Genomic DNA, 15,646 nt, shown 5'->3' with positions numbered 1-15,646 from the left:
GTTATGACATACAATGATTGCAGGTGAGCATTAGTGGAGTTAAAAGACTCAGGTTCAAGTCAGAGATCTGACATTTATAAGCTAAATGACCTTAGTTAATCATTTCAATACTCTGGATCAATTTCTGGATATAAAATAAATTTGTAAACTATAAAGTATTATATGAGTACGTAATTGTTAATACTATTCAGGTACTTTAAGATACTGAAATTATCAAGGAAAGATTCAGTTATATTCACTATCTTTATACTAAAAAAGGAAAGTGAACTTCAACTAGAATTGACAAAGATATTTTCCTTCTGATTTTAATATAAAGGCAAATTTCACTTTGCAAATGAGCAAAAACCAGCATGGCTATTGAAGAGAATAAATAATAATTTTGGAATAAAAATAATTTTGGTCTACCTCTTGTCCCTCAAAAATTATTTTAAAAGTAATTGAGGGTTGCATTATTCCTAGTTTTCAGAAAATTTCTTTACTAAATGATATGTCATTTTAAAACTGACATGGAAATTTTTAAATGGCTTGCATCTTGCAACAAAAATAGAAGCCAACAGTTTTTATTTATTTATTTTCCCCCCCCTGAGGCTGGGGTTAAGTGACTTGCCTAGGGTCACACATCTAGGAAGCGTTAAGTGTCTGAGAGCAGATTTGAACTCTCTCTCTCTCTCTCTCTCTCTCTATATATATATATATATGTATGTATGTATTTGAACTATAGTCCTCCTGACTATAGGGCTGGTGCACTATCCACTGCACCACCTAGCTGCCCCCAGCAGTTTTTATTAGCATATATATGTGCATGAATACAAAAAGTAACTTTTAAACAAACTCAATTTCCTATTTTTTTTTTTTTACGCAATTGCATTCAACCACTATGAGATTTTCTACATCTTTCCTTCTCTTTTGGAAAAGCTAATTCAACCACAAAAGATCCAAACATCATAAACCCACAGTAATTAAATGCCACGGGGCACAAATAGAATAGTATTATGAGTTTTATTTGGCTATATGTATTTAAACTTTTTAAAACTTGTATATTTTCTTCTATCTTCATAAATCCTTAAAACCAATCAATCAACAAGTATTTATTAAGTGCTGTAGATACAAGTACAAAGAGTGAAACAATCCATTCTCTAAGCAGCAGACATTCTTTGGCTTTGATAAAGTTCTCTAAGGACCAGTGAAGTGGCAAATCTGGAGAACACCAGCCCTACAATCAAGAGGACCTAAATTCAAATTTGACCTCAAACTAAGTCACTTTACCTCAAATGCCTCACAAAAAAAGGCCTCAAGACTGACAGTGGATATAGATGGAAATCAGAGGCAGAAGATAAGTTCAAGACCTATCACTAACATACAAGCAAGCCATTTAACCTTTCTAGGTTCCCAGGCTGCTCTAGGATCTTCAGCAGATGAGGGTAAGTTTATGCAAAAACGAGCTGACAAGTGTAGCTTAAAAAAAAAAGAAAGAAAGTCTGGAATTCTGTCACCCTTCATGACCTTTAACAGTGGTAAGACATGTTCAATGATTGAAGATTTCTTTTTAGTTTCTATCTCCCTAAGTTTATACAGATAAATAAAAATTTCAGGGAATAGTAGTGAAGCTAGAATGATAACTTACATGTCTTGACTAATATTTTAAAAGAGCAACAATTTAATGAAATTCTACCAGGAGTTCAGCATTGCTCAGACTGTGATGGGGGGGTCCCTACTCTCAAGGAATTTATAATAACTAGAAAGATGATTATTAACATACTTATAGGTAGTAAAGAATAAGGGGCAACATGCATCAGGTGGCAAACGCTGAACTACAGATGTGAAAATAAATTACTCAACATCTGAATAGAGAAGGTTCACGTATGGAGAAAAAAAGAATTTGAGATGGTTCTTACAAGTCCAGGAAGACTTCTAGATTAGGAAATAACATGTGTAAAGGCGAAGTGGAAATAAGTGTGGTTTAGATTGGGGTAGTCAGGCAATTGTGATCAAATTGGCAAAGTGTTAACATTAAGCAGAAAAGAAACTGGAAAGGTATGTCTTAAAATCAATCAATAAGCTTTTACTCAGCACCTGGTATTAAGACTGTGAACTATTGAGTGAAATGAGCAAAAACCAGGAGATCACTATACACTTCAACAATGATACTGTATGAGGATATATTCTGATGGAAGTGGATATTTTCAACAAGAGAGATCTAATTCAGTTCCAATTGATCAATGATGGACAGAATCAGCTACATCCAGAGAAGGAACACTAGAAATGAGTTTAAACTGAATTTTTTTCTTTCTTCTGAATCCAATTCTTCCTGCGCAACAAGAAATTCGGTTCTGCACACATATATTGTATCTAGGATATACTATAACACATTTAACATGTATAGGACTGCCTGCCATCTAGGGGAGGGGGGGAGGGAAGGAGGGGAAAATTAGGAACAGAAAGAAGTGAGTACAAGGGAAAATGTTGTAAAAAATTACCCATGCATATGTACTGTCAAAAAACAAACAAACAAAAATCTATAATTATAAAATTAATTTAAAAAAAAAAAAAAAAGACTATGAGCTATTTAAAAAAAAAAAAATCTCTTTCTCTGCATCTCCAGGATTTAGTACAGTATCAGGCATGTAGTAGGTACTTAATGAATGCCTGATGACTTGATTTGCTATATATATTAGGCACTAAGGATCCAAATCCCAAGATAAGATAGTCCCTGACCTTATCTAATTATATTCTATTGGAGAACGAGGGGAGTTTAGACATGACATAATAGAAAACAAAAAGTTGCTCTATAATTTCTTGAACAGGGATATAACAAAGTTGTATTTTTAGGATGATAAATCACAATGGCATTACTATGATGGATTTCAAGGGCAAGAGTATTGAGAGAAAGACAATAATGAGTCTGATTAAGGATGAGGCACCACAATGAAAAGATGAAAAATCTGAAAAATGTTTTAAAGAAAGAACTGATGAACTTGTAATTAGCATTTCAGAAGTGGAAATGGATTTTTGAGATTAACTCCAATTCCTCAATTTACTTATATATTAGATTGTATGATAGAGCTGGAAAGAGGCTTAAGGATGATATTGTTCAATTTCTTCATTTTACTGATAAGGAAACAGATATGAAAGACAAAGGAGGAGTCAAAGATAAAATTAAAGTTTTGTGGCGTGACTGATGATGGTGTAATTGACAAGAGAGAAATTAGGAAGAAAACTGGTTTTACAGACAAGATGATTTCTAATGTACTGCATAAGAGATATTACATATACAGAGGATGTTCTTTTGGAAGCTAGGACTTACCACCTGGGGATAGGAATGAGGAGGAGACCAACCACATAGAGATTAATATAGCTGGAAATTATGAAGGTAGATGGAGTTTTTAGGAAATGAATTTGTAGGAAGAAAAGGGTCAGAGAAAAAGGGGTAGGGAAAAACTACAGCTAGGAGTTGAGAGGAATAAGTACCATTAAGGACAGAAGGCCATAGTCAAACATTGATGAAAGATCCACTCTGTGCAAGGTAGTGTGCTAGGTGCTGGATATACAAATACTATACAGACAGTCTTTAGAAGACAACACAATAAAGAAAGTTGAAAGGGGAGCTGGGGGAGACGTATGGAAGAATTAAAAAGGCAAAAATGGGTGAGCTAGAGGGGAAATGAGATGTCTGAAGAGAAGTCAGTCCTGTTCCCCTCCTTAAACAGAGAGATTTATGCTCTATCTTCCCATCACTGGGGCAGAGAATAGTTGGATGAAGTGTGGATAACAAGGCTGGTAGTTAAAAAAATAAAGGCAGTTAAGAAAAAACTGTTCAGATATAGAAAAGGCAGGGTAGTGAGATATTGAAGAAACCAAAATAGTTTTGAAAAATAGAGACTCTGAGAAAGTGTTACAATTCTGAGAGTCCACTGGATAAAGACAGAGAAAAAGTGAACTTTGGACACTTAGAAAACAGGTTTCACAACTGACATGTGTACATATATTGTATTTAATTTATACTTTAACATATTGAACATGTATTGGTCTACCTGCCATCTTGGGGGGGAGGGGAAAAATTAGAACAAAAGATTTGGCGCAAAAAAAAAAAAAAAAGAAAACAGGTTTCAGTAAAGCGGCAGGAATTAGGTGTAAGCTGTGAGGTTTACAGCAGGAATGGTAAGAAATAGAAATACTCAATAAAGATCCATCCCTCTTCCTAACCCTCACCCCCAATTTGAAGAGAAAACAGATGAGTTTAAAATAATGGGTTCCAACAAAGGTTTACAAAATAAGCTAAGGAGCTCACATACGTTGTCTTTAAGTATTATTATTTCTGTGACTTGTGCCATGGCTCGGCAAATATAAATCAGAAAAAGACTTACAGATGAAAAAGTTAGATTTTGAATTAAATAAGAGGTTACAGATGGAGAGAGGTCGAGAGGGCAAGAACATATGCAAAATAAAAAATTAGGAGCTCAGACCGCACAAAAGCCCTGGGTTTTTTTTGGTCTGTTTTTTACCAGGTCACCTACAACAGTAGAAATGATCATTGTATTTGCAAGGCTCTAAGAGAACTTTTCTTTAACTAGCATTTAGAAATAGTTGTATACCTTGCGGACGCCCAATGGGAGAAAGAACACACCCGGATGTCCATATTAGAAATGAAACTTCGGTTGGAATTCTGGGGGATTCTTAGAGGCAGCCCATAACTAATGATAGAATGGGAAGAGCATCAGGATGACAGTTCCATGTGGGACCTGACATTCAAATAGCAATGGACTGTGCAGTGAGAACCTGACTGACAAACTGAGGATGCGCCGTCATCAAAGCTAGCCTTCTGCCTCTCCTGTTTCTGAATTATTTCCAGGAGAAATTAAAACTGTTCTGTTATAAAAGTAAATTCATGCAAATGCAAACATTCCCACCTTCAAGGGGGAAAGGGAGATTTCTTCCCCGCCCCCTCCCTCCTTCCCCAAAGGAGAACCGGCTTTCTTTCCAGGGAGTTTAAGGCTTTGTTGGGGAGTCACTCAACAGTTCTAGTGAATATCAAGGATAAGAAATCAACTAGATAAAAAGGCCACCCCGAGGGCCTTCGTTTTCCTAACCTCCCTCCCCCGTACCGCTCTTCCTCCACCCCGTTAGCCCACTACAGCGGATGGGCGGTATTTACTCCAGGCCCAGCGGCGAGCCACCTTCCCGAGCTCGCCCAGGAGTCCTGGAGCCACTTCTACCTTTCCACAGTAGCGTGAGATCCCGCCAGTTTTTCTCATTGGGAGAGGTAGCAGGTTAGAGAGTGAGAGCAGCCTTTAAGCCACCCCGCCTCCTTCCTCCCGCTCCCGTCCCAGTTCCCTCCACGGGGGCTCCGGCGGAGTTCTCTCAGCCTGGAGAACGCATCCCCACTCCCCCCGGCTAGTCCCCCCGGCCCAGGACCTCGAACTCCGCTAAGTGCAAAGGGAAGAGGCCATACTCCGGGCAGTCAGGCGGACGCCAGCTCTGGCCAGAGTCCCCCTCCCCAAGCTCCCCGTCAGCCCTACACGGGCCGGCTGCCCCGGGGCGTGCGGCGTGCCGGGCGAAGCAGCTGAGCCCGGCCCAAGCGGACGGCAGCGAGCGCGGCAGCGCCAGCCCGTGCCCGACAGCCAGGGTAAGACAGGGAGATAGGGGGAGAGGGCGGGGGGAGAAGGCCTCCGGTCGAGCCCACCGCGTCACAACCCGGGCCGGGGGAGGAGCCGCCGAGGAGGCGGCGGCGACAAGAAGGGGAGGAGGAGGAGAAAGGGAGGGGAAAAGGAGGAGGAAGAGGAGCTGGAGGAGGAGGGAGTTGTGTGCATGGGGGAGGGGCAGCTGCCGCCACTGCCGCCAGCTCGGGGTTGGTCGGGCTGGGAGCCGCGGAGGAGAGCGGAGACCGAGAGAAAGGCCAGCGAGCTGGGGCCTGGGAGACTCGGCCGGCTGGAGGAGAAGAGGAGGAGCGGCAGCCGGAGGAGCAGGAGGAGAGCGGCAGCCCGGTCCCCTCGGGAGAGTCCGCCTCCGCCGCGGGAGGGGGAGCGGGAGCGGCGGCGGCGGCAGGGGCTGGAGGCAGCGGCAGCCGCGGCGGAGAGAGCAGCAGCAGCAGCCGCGGCGGCGGCCGTGAGGGGAAGGAGGGGGAGCGGCGGAGACAAAGAGCGGAGCCTTCTTTGGCGGGGGAGCCCGGCCGCCGCCGCCGCCGCCGCCTTCGCTGTCTGGGCTTGAGTGTGCCGGCCGGGCCGGCGGGGACCCCTCCCCAGCTCCTGTGAGTTTGGGTGGGGGGCCGCACCCGTGCTTTCTGCCTCACTACCCCACGGGCGGCTTTCTGCGCTCCGCCTCCGCGCTCCCGGCCGAGGGCGTCCCCTGCTTCCCCATCACCCACCCCCACTCGGGAGGTAGGAGCCGGGCTGGGATGGAGAGCGGTGCGGGGAGAGGAGGGGCTCCTCGGGCTCACTTGCGGGCTGTGAAAGGGTAATCCGTGGGTTTGGGGTACAGGCTACCGCCGGAAACTTGGGCTCATTGAAAAGAGTTGATGTGGGGCGCCCCCTTCCAGCGAGGAAAGGTGGATGGGGCTGGGCGCGCGGGGGGGGGGGGGGTCTCGCCTCAACCCCTTTTCCCCACACTCCGCCCCGTAGTCCGCTGGGGCCCGGGAACCCCTTCCCTCCGTTGAGCCACCTACACTTTTAAACCCCGCTCTTTCTCCCCTTCTTCCATCCTTTCCGTCCCTGCCCGGGGGTCTTTTCCCTCCCTCCTTTCTTTCGCCTCCTGGGCGGGTGTCGCTGTGTTTTGGAGGAGGAGTGCGAGGAGCGCCGGGGAGGAGGAGAAGGGTGGGGGCGGGGGCCCGGACGGTGGGCTCAGGTTGGGAGCCCTGAGGTGGATGGGGGGCGGGGGTGCCTGCACGGGTGTTATGCTCCGCAGCGTTCAGTGATAAGGAGGAGGAAATAGGTTGCGGTAGAGCTCTGGCGAGGAGGGAAGGAGTTTGCCCGGGGAGGCTGATGGGGCGGAGATAAAGCAGCGGTTTTGGTCTCTGGGACTCCCGGCTGCGGGTGGCTCCTGACTGGCGGAGGCAGGAAGCGCTGAGCTCCCAAGCCTCCTGGGAAGTAGCCCTTCCTCCCCGAGCTGGGAAGCTCCCTAGGCTAGAGCTGCGTCTGGAGCGGAAAGAACCTTAGGAAGCAGCCTCGCTCACTCTTGTGCCCACCAGTACCATCAGGTCTCACAGAAGTGATGCTGGCCGAGGGCACGTAACGTGCTGGAGTTCAAATACTCGCTCCTGGGCCGCGCTCCTTAGAAGACTTAGTTGCACTTGTTACTTGAACCCAACTTTCCAAATAGTTTTAAGTTCTCTCGTGTTACAGAAGGCGATTGCACGTAAACACAGCTTTGTGTGTGTGTGTGTGTGTGTGTGTGTGTAGAGATTTCACTTGCAAAACACGTTTACCGATTAACGTTAAAATGCTGGAGAATACTAAAACACCTGACAAATGAGCGAAGCGTTAAACACGTTAATAGAGTGGTCTAGTGTACATAAGTGGGCCTCATTTATTTGACTTGTGCTGCTTTCCCACCTAGTGTATGATTGTTTCAAACCATTTTCTAATGATCACCCCAGATTCCGGATTCTGGTTGACTTCCAGATACTGACAGGGAGGCAGTATGCTATTAAGGCATTAGATTTGGAGTCAGAAAGGATAGGAGCTGGGATTTGATTGAATAAACTGTTTTTTTACCCTCCCCCCCCCCCCAATTCAGAGGAGCTTTTGCAATGTTCATTTTATTTCTTTAGTATATTTCTAAATAGACCAATTTTCTTAACTTGCTTCGGAGGATGCAGGAATCTAAACCCGGCAAGAAGCAAGAGGTGTCCAAGACTGTGTAATAACTCAAACTCCTCCAGTGTTACAGAAGGAACATGCTTAACAGAATCCCGGCCTGTGTTCTTGGATCAAACATTGACGATGATGGTTCCAAATTATAAATGTACATTTTCTTCAACCCACTTTACTGCTTCTCAAAGCTTAGAGAGAGTGACAGGTCAGCGGCAGGACTTTTGGATTGAACTCAGAACTTTCAAGGTCTCTCCTCTCTATCAGGGGTCCTCAAACTTTTAAGTAGGGGGCCAGTTCACTGTCCCTCAGACTGTGGGGGGGCCAGACTACAGTAAAAACAAAAGCTCCCACTCTGTCTCCGCCCCTCAGCCCATTTGCCATAGGGATGCATAAACATCCTCAAGCAGCCGGATCTGGCCCTTGGAACACTGTTTGAGAACCCCTGTATGGTGCAGCTGGGCATCTGCAAACCAGGCACAGTTTGTTCCAGACAGTTCCGTTCAGTTGTACCCATTTACCAGCTATGTGACACTGGACGAGTCATTTCACTTGTAGTGTTTCTGGGCAGCTCAGAAAAAATTGCTGACCTGCAATAATAGAAGTTTATTTAATCCAACCATAGGTCCAGTCCCTTCCTCACTCCAGAGCCAATGCCTTCATTGCCTACTTAACCCAGGCACATGTGGCCAGATCAAAATGTGTTATTTAAAAAAATAAAAACATAACATTACATTTTAAAACTAAATCAATATGTGGCCCCCAGGGATCCTTCTGTTTGGATTAGTGGCCCTGGTCTTCCATTTGAATTTGACACTAATGAAATCACAGGCTTACTCTTTTACCTTTCCTAAAACCAGTTTGCACTAGTCTCAATATTGCCTTTTGGTATATTTCTGGTTTTAATCTATACCTAACTTGTGAAAATTTCTGAACTTCTGTCATTTCCACGACTGCTGTTTTCCAGTAATCAGCAGAAACCGTGTATAAGGGTGTCTTCAAGATATGTGCCATCCTTAAGCATTAAGTACGCTGGTTGGATTCTAGAGTAGACGTACTGGTGGGCACATACAGATTGTATATAACCTTTTATGATCCCCTAAGGATTCCTTAATTGCCGTCTACTACCTGAAACCTTTTCCTTTTACTCTGTCCTTTGCATTTATGTAATTTGTTCTGGCTATAGCTCTGTGTGATAAGAATACTTTTAATTGGTAAAGCTGCAGTGAGCTTTGGGGGAGAAATGGTACTTGAGGAGATAGGTTTGTAACTTTAAAAGTGAGATTTAATGACCTTATAGTGTAAGAGTGCTTGTTGGCTTTGCTGGGGAGGAAGTTTTGAGATCTGGGAAACGGAGTTTTTTCTTAAATGAGTTGGAAACTACCCACAGATCACTCCAGCGAGGGAGAAAACTAAAATGTATTCTTGTTCAGATGGATTGCAAATGGGGCCATCAAATTGTTTCTTTCTGAAAATGAATTATGGAAATACTTCGAACTTTGCTTTAAAGGCCTTAGCTGCAAATATTTGTGAAATGTGCTTGGTAGCCCAGATGCATAGAGTTCAGGCAACTCCAGAATCATTCAAGGCAAGTCATTGAATAGGTTTTTAAAGTAAGCAGCTTCATTGAGTCAGAGTGGTTTCTTCCTATATTATTTAGTGGTAAATAAATCTTTTCTTCTGCAATGACTTTTTCATTTTGAATTTTTCTAAAGTAGCAAGATGTCTCTCTGAAGGCATAATTATTAATCATGAGTTGTAAAGAATAAAAAAATATGATTATAGATATTTATGTAAGTTTTGTATAGATAATTACTTGAAAAAATTATCTTTCTGTACTATTTTCTAGGCATCTTTTGTTCATTGGTATAGAGGATTACCTGCCATGTACCAATATAATAGGTCAGCACATTTTATAAAACTTATAGACTTAGACTCTTGCAAGGAGCACTGAAATGTTTATAAATTACCCAAGGTCACACGGCTATTATGTAGAACTTGAACCCAGTTGTACCTGGTACAAGGTCTGTTCCCTATCCTATTATACCACTTTGCTTCACATTTCCACATATGAATTAAATTTGGTTCTTGAAAACATTTCAGTGAAAATGGAAGTTGTCAGGATTTCTGCTGACTGGGTTATAAGTGAAAGCTAAACGTCTGAAGCAGTACTCAGGGGATATTTGACATATTTTTGACAGATATTTGAGAAAGCCTAGCAGAGTATACATGTTACCTCTTTTGTTCTCTGGGATGCTTTGAACATCGTGGGTTCCTAATTAATACTTTAATGAGATAATGATCATTTCTTTCTTAAAAGCCAACTTGGTGAAGTGGATAGAGAACTGATCTCTTGTTCAGAGAACCTAGGTCTCACTTTTTACATAGACTGGTTTTGTGACTATGGGAAAATCCCTTAACTCTCAGTGCTCTAAGCAACTCTTTAAAACTGCAAGTTGTAGATCTATTTCTAATCTTAATTATCAGAGTTTCTTTCCTGGGGGTTTCCAACACCATCTTCTCACTTTTTCATATTCTATCTCTGTTTCCTCCCCCCTTTTTATTCGTAAAGTTGTAAAATTTTGAAAGGAGCTCCTGAAATATAACAAGATATGTAAAAGTTTTTATAATTTCAAGGAACTATACAAATGTGAATTGCTAATTGTTTTTGTTCATTGAGATGACAAAAGTTTTTTATGTTTACATTCATTTACAGTGTTATCTTTCAGATGTGAAAGTATTCTCCATTCATTCATAAGAATTACTATTTTTCTGTGAATTGTTTATTTGGCACGCTACTAAAATTACTTCTCTGTCATGGAAAACTAAACTTATAGTTACTCAGTGCCAATAAGCTATCATTAATCATTAGCATTTGACATTTTAGGACAGCTCAAAGATAATTAGCTAGGGAAAAAAAATTTCCTAAAAGATCTCTTTAAAAATCAAGAAACCTTAAAAACTCTTTCCTTTGATTTTTTTTTTTTTTTCTTTTACTGTCAATATCTCATTACCTTGATGGTTCTTATCATGGCACCTTTGTCTTTAGAAACTTTGAATGGCTCCCTCTTTTTCAAACATGTTTATTTTTCTGTGACCCTTTTGGGGTTGCTATTTCCTTTCCTAGCTCATTTTTATGGACGAGGGAACTGAGCCAAAGAAGGTTAACTGACTTGCCCAGGATCACACAACTAGTAAGGATCTGAGGCCAGATTTGAACTCAGGAGGATGTCTTTCTTCCCACAAGCCTGGCTGAGCCTTCTTACCTTTGTGCTACCTAGCTGCTCATCAGTGATTTCCTTATTACGTACTTAAAGAAGCCAGAGCTAGATAACTGGTTTTCCAAGTGAACCAAAATTTTTTCATGTCATTTTCTCTACTCGGAATGTTTGCCTTTTTGAACTTTCCATTATTCAAGGGCTAGCATGTTGCTATTTGTTTATGAAACATCACATCTCTTACATAGGATATAATTTTGCCATACCCCTGGCTCATGGCACTTATATTTTTATGTTTTGTTCTATAGCTATTTGTGTTAAAATATCCATGTTACACTTGTAAACTCCTCATGGCAGGAAACTTGACATCTGTAGAATGCTGGATTTAAAGACAGACCACCGGAGTTCAACTTCCCACTCATCTAGTAGCTATGTGACATGAGGCAAGTTACTTAATCTTTTTCAGCCTCAGTTTTTTCATTTGTAAAATGAGATGAAAATCAAAGTGCTCTGTACAGCTTCAGCATAAGTACTAGCTCTTATTTGCTATTAGTACTCAAATATTTGCTGGATAATAACAGATGATAAGTTTGTAGGTGATCTGTTCAGTTTTGTAATGCCCTGAAATTTTAATTTTAGCAAATTTGAAAACCTGTCTAGGACCCATTTTACTTAAAGGTATGTCTGTATAATGGAAAAATGTTCCATTGCTTATCATATAACTTTTTCCAGTCATACTTTGTCATGAAAACAAAACAACAAAAGAAATCTTCTAGTGGGTGGATTCAGTGTTTTACTTGTCTACTGATTAGTTGTTTCTAGAAGTCAACACTAAGTAAGAAAATTAGGTGAAGCATTTCCTTTATTTAGTGTCAGCCTGTTAGAATACCCCAAGTAATTTTCTTATCCCTATCCCTTCATTTATATTTAGCATCTTTAATAGGTGGATTGGCAGGGTTAAGAATTTCAGTATAACAAACTTATCTAATTTGGTAAGGGAAGGCATGGTTCTGGTTAATAAGTTAAAATAGCATATATGGATTAAACTAGGGACTGCCTGGTGTAATCTGGCAGTTTAAGTCATCCAGACCTAATTTCAAGTTTCACCTCTGACACATATTGGCTGTATGATCCTGGATAACACACTTACTCTCTATGTACCCCATATAATTAATACTACCAATTGAGCAGGTGCTGATTTATATTGGTTGAGACAGAAAGCTTCCTTACTGAGAGTTTTTTATGCCATTAAAATCACAGGTATAAAATAAATCATATATAATCATAAATCAGAGTACAATCAGATTTATATTTAATGATAAAAATATACTGAACATAATTTTTGGCAACTCAGGAGATATTCTGCAAATTCTAGTGTTGGATTCTAGTTAGAATCTAATTGATTCTGCAAAGCCTAGTGTTAATTTTTTGTTTTTGGTCATTTCTACTGGAGTTAGTACTGGTTTAAAGGGTAACAGAAAAGTGACTGTTAAAACACATATGTAACAGCAGCAGAATTCTGACTTCACATGGAAATTTAATGATGTTCTGAAGAGATTCCCTCTGCAATTGAGAATAGCTTGTTCTTGTTTTTTTTCTGTTACCAAGCTTTCATTATTTCAGGAAATATCGCTGTTTCCATCAACAGGAGGAGAAATTGGTCTTTGAAATCAATAACTAGGAATAGTTACAGTGCAGTTATAGCTGTGGTGAGAACATTCTCATATAACTATTAGTTATTTATTATTATAGCTATCTGTTATATATATTATAGTTATTTATTATTATATAATATTTATTTCTCCAGTTAAATCTATCAAAATCTTATTTGTACATAGTTATATGTTGTCTCTCCCATTAGAATGGGAGCTTTTTGAGTGAGGGACTTTTTTTTTTTTTTTTTTTTTTTGCCTTTCTTGCTATCCCTTACATTTAGCATAGTGTGTGGCACATTGGCATTCCTTATTGGAATTCCTGACTTAACATCACTGTTAGAGAGCATATTGAAGAATTAAAATCAAAACATAAATCCGGGTTAACCAGTAGAAATAAAGTCCTGGATTGTGTGATTTCTTTGGTATGGGTAACTTTAGAGCTACCAGTGTAGATTAGCATGTTCTCTATCACTTAAGAATACTAAAGAATTGCCTGGCAAAATGAGAGAGGTTAAATGACTTTTCCAGAGTCACACAGCCAGCATGATGGCATTTGAACTGAGATCTTCCTAGTCCCAAAGCTGCTAATCTCTCTACTCTGTCATGTTAGAAATCTACATCATTCTAGTGTTCCTAGGTGATGTCTCATCAAAGTACTAAGAGGACCAGATTCTTCTTAAGTGGTGAAATATGATTTGGTCAGAAGAGTATGGGTACAAAAAAAATTAGAATCAATGAGACTTAACTTTTTTTTTTTATGATTACTGCTTCAAATTTTAGAATCAATTCTGATGCCCAATTTTCGTCAAATCATTCTTTATTATATTTCAAATTAGTTACTAAAATATCATGAGCAGCTTATAACATATTTCAATCTTGTTTTGTGACTGTCCACTTTGGTTTTATCTCAGTCCTAATCCTCTCTGACTTCTTTCCAGTATTCAGTACAAGTTAACTCTCTTGAGACTCTAGTGATAGTGCATTTTTTTCTGACACTTTCTTTGTACTTTTCCCTGGTTTCTCTTTTTTATCCCCTAATAATTGGAATTTCTCAACTTTTAATCTTCAGCAATTTAGCAAGCATCTGACCCAGAACTTAGTATTCTTCATAACAGGCTCAATGTATGAGCCAGATTTTAATGTATGGTCAGACTTTAAACTTCAAATTTAGCAATGATTTATAAAACATCTACTATGTGCTAGGTCTTGGTGATAACAATACAAAAGGAAAAGGATAAGATAACATATGCTTTTAGGATAAATATAAAATAAAGTAAATAAATTAGAGAGAGAGGGAGATAGGCATAGAGGGGAGTGTGGTACTAGGAAAGATTCCTGTGGCATTTGGACTGTATCTTGAGAGAAATGATGGATCCTATGAGGCTAATGTGAAGGTGGAAGCATTTGAGAGATTAGGAAGGCTGAGAGAGATGGACTATCATGTAAAAAGAAGGAAAAAATCAGTTTGGAGTCCTAGGTGGCACAATGGATAGAGTGGCTGGCTGGAGTCAGAAAGACCCAAGTTCAAATGTGACCTTAGATGCTAGCTGTGTGATCTTGGGCAAGTCACTTGGCCCTATTGATCTTAGTGTTAAATGAGTTACAGAAGGAAATGGAAAACCACTCCAGTATCTCTGTCAAGAAAACTCAAAGAGCATCATGAAAAGTTAGTTAGGCACAACTGAACCACAGCATGAGTGTGAAAGGTGATAAAGCCTAGAACTAGAGAAATTATCATGGAAATGGAAAAGGGGGCCAAAAGGGAAGTAAAAATTAAAAAAAAGAAGTTTAGTGTTTTGGAAGGAGAATAATGTGTAATGAGTTTGGACCAGGTTATTTAGGATTTTCAGAATCAAACTGCAAGGTTTATGTATTATCCTGCAGGCTGTAGGGAACTGCTGGAGTTTGAATGGGGGAGTGACTTAGATCTACATTTGGGGAAAAGTTACTTTGATTGGTTTGGGGTAAGAAGAGACTTAAACAGGAAGATCAATTTGGGGGCCATTGCAGTAGTCTAGGTGAAAAGTGATAAGGGCTTGAATTAATCTGATCGATGCATGGGTGGGAAAAATATGAAGGTAGAACTGCAACTAGTAATTAATTGCATATGTAGAGACTAGGTGGTGAAATAGGCCACTGGCCTAAGAGTCCAGAGGACCTGAGTTCATATCTGGTTTCTCAAGCTAGCTATATGATTTAACCCCAATTGTCTCAGGGGGAAAAAGAGTGGATATGTGGATTGAGGGAGAGTGAGGAGGCAGTAGCTAGGGTAAGACTGAGGTGATTAATCTGGGACTCTGGCAAAATTCAACAGAAATAGGGAAGGATACAAATTTTCTGTATGTTGAGAAGCTGTGATATGCAAATAATTATGATTAATATCTCCACCTGCTATAGTTTATTCACCCTCTCCATGACAGAAAGTTTATAGTTCGTTACCAGTTACATTTTATTTCCTTTGACCATAATTCCTTCATCTGAATAGATGAGTTCTTAAATGTTGACATCCATGGTATCTCTTGCATTTCTTCTTTCTTTCTATTCTTGTTGCTTCTACCTTAATTAAGGTAATACATACTCTTTCCCTGCTAATATATCTTATTGCATGGCTTATAAAATTACTTTGCTTAAGCACAGATACAATCAGATTTTCACCTACTATTGAAAATTTTCTCTTCCTGTCCCAAGTGCCTGGAATGTTTTTCCTTCTCTCTGTTTCCTAGCTTCATGCTAAATTGGACAAAGCTTTCCCCTATCTTTCTAAGGCTTTCCTTCTGATTATTTATACTATCTTCTGTATTGATCTTTTTTTTAAACATAGTTATATGCATCTTGTTCCCTCCCCCCTTTAGATTGGGAACTCCTTGAGAGTATCTTTTGCCTTTAAAAAAAAAAAAAAAAAAAATATATATATATATATATATATATATATATATATATATATATATATATATATATGTAGCACTTAGTA

At 40.3% G+C, this 15,646-nt stretch overlaps 1 protein-coding gene across 7 annotated transcripts in view; it reads left to right on the top strand.

The window, feature by feature from the left end:
• The first annotated feature begins 5,264 nt into the window (after positions 1-5,264).
• The window catches only part of NCK2 (NCK adaptor protein 2), a 208,366-nt gene continuing 197,984 nt past the window's right edge, over positions 5,265-15,646 (top strand). For 5 of the 7 annotated variants that reach the window (XM_074299693.1, XM_074299691.1, XM_074299686.1 and 2 more), the window contains exon 1: positions 5,816-6,374. The gene's annotated coding sequence lies outside the window, so the exon portion shown is untranslated. Of the gene's footprint in view, positions 5,624-5,815; positions 6,375-15,646 lie in introns of those variants that run through there. The other 2 variants (XM_074299688.1, XM_074299689.1) reach the window with 2 other exon arrangements.

Source organism: Sminthopsis crassicaudata, chromosome 3, assembly GCF_048593235.1.
Source record: "Sminthopsis crassicaudata isolate SCR6 chromosome 3, ASM4859323v1, whole genome shotgun sequence".
In the NCBI taxonomy this organism is placed as follows: domain Eukaryota; kingdom Metazoa; phylum Chordata; class Mammalia; order Dasyuromorphia; family Dasyuridae; genus Sminthopsis; species Sminthopsis crassicaudata.
Note: the sequence above shows the minus strand (reverse complement) of the source record. Positions and strands in the feature narration are given on the sequence as shown.